Below are 1812 nucleotides of genomic sequence, written 5' to 3' on the forward strand. Positions count from 1 at the left end.
AAGCCAAACTCTCACTGACTGAGGGAAGTACAAAAGTGCCTTTTCTTAGTAATTGGAGTTGTATCTATCGAAGGGAACTTACTGCAAAGGACAATTCTTTGCCTCTCATTCCCTTCAAGACCATAACGAACCTCAGTATTAGGAGGTTATTTAATTTAATTATTTTAGACCATTTTCTTTTACACGCCTCACCCTCTTTCTAAGCACTTTATTGGATTGCTTATATTTTTCTCTGTGGATTCCACTTGCCTCCCCAAGTCTCCCTGCCGCTGGTACTGACTGGCACAAAGTGCTCCAGCTCCCAGGGCTGCAGTTTGAACCCCATAAAACAGCTCCTTCCCTCCTGGAGCCTTGAAGGACTGTGGAGGTCATTTAGAGCCCAACCAGCAGCTGCTGCTGATACGGGGGAGGAGGTTGCCCAGGCTGAGGATCGTGGCTTTAAGGGAGCACCACACATGGGATTCTTATCCGAGGATAAAGTGTCTTTCCATCACTGCCAAATGTCTCTAAGGATGTGGACATGCTACACAAGCCTGTGCATGTCCACATCTGTATTCTGCTCAAACTCCAAAATCCCTCTTGTTTTCTCCGGTGTTAAAATGTCTCTTTGGTCAGAGCAAGGCAGGAGTGTGAACACCCCTTCTGAACATCCTCCCTGGGAGCCCAACCATGCCCTGAAACTGCTCCTGTGCTCTCCATTAAAGTGGGAAGAAAAAAGAGCAAAGCTCCTGCAGCTCAGTTAGGTCAAATACGAGGTTTCATTTGCCCGTTTGCCTCATTTTGCTGTCATCCTGAAGGGAAAAATAGGGGGTGGGAAGGCACCAGGAGAGAAGAGCATCATAAATCATTCACTGTATTAGCAGGAGGCTGGGTCGGCAAGCCTTCCTCATTTAGCTACCTTAAATTTCATCCAACCTGCTTATCCCCCAGCTGCAGGAATAACAGACCACTTGAAAGGTAATATTTTTGCTATTAGTGAAGAAAGGAAAAAATGTGATCTTTGCTGTAGCATGGGAATAAGTTTTCCAGAGCTACACAGAATGAGCCTGAGTGAATACTGCTATTTTTGGCAATAGCCCTCCTGTTTAGCTCACATCAATAATTTTAATGCTTTATTTGTGGTTTGGGCTATAAGAAATGGTGAAAGCCTGTGGAGAAAAAAAAAATAAAAGTGTCAAAATTAGCTAAATAATTTTGAGTTCATGACATTCATAAAAATACATGAATGTTTTCAGACTTCTTAGAGCCTATACATGCTCATAAAGCTGAGCTATGAAAGCATTTTATTTTACATATGCAAACATCACCGAATTACTCTTTATGAGGTTTTAATTGGACCTCTAAGGTTTCAGTGGTTACAATGACAGACTGTCAAACATTCTTAGATTCCTGTGTCTTGCAATGTCAGGAACACAGAGAATCTCATGTTTTGTCCCAGTAGCATTTTTCACAGTATTTTTTCACTTTTTGTATCACAGCAGCACTGAGTCAGAGGCTCTGGTGTTTGAGGTGCTGCCTAAACAAAGAACTAAACCAGACTTTCAAGGTCTCAAAGCTCTTCACATTTGATGGGGAGATATTTCACTCCAATAATTACAGCTGATGTTGCATCATCTTCCTTGCACTCCCACAGCAGTTCTGACCCCTCTGTAGGTGGCCAGAGACCCCAGTGCTCCCTCTGAACATCACTTTTCCTCCTACGTGCCACTGCTTGCTCCAGAATCTGCTGTGGGAGAGGGAGCAGCACCCCTGGACTGTGTGTGGGAAGAGATGTGCCATAGGTGGGAACATTTCAGCCAGGAAATCTGTTTT

Source organism: Sylvia atricapilla, chromosome 9, assembly GCF_009819655.1.
Source record: "Sylvia atricapilla isolate bSylAtr1 chromosome 9, bSylAtr1.pri, whole genome shotgun sequence".
Classification (NCBI taxonomy): domain Eukaryota; kingdom Metazoa; phylum Chordata; class Aves; order Passeriformes; family Sylviidae; genus Sylvia; species Sylvia atricapilla.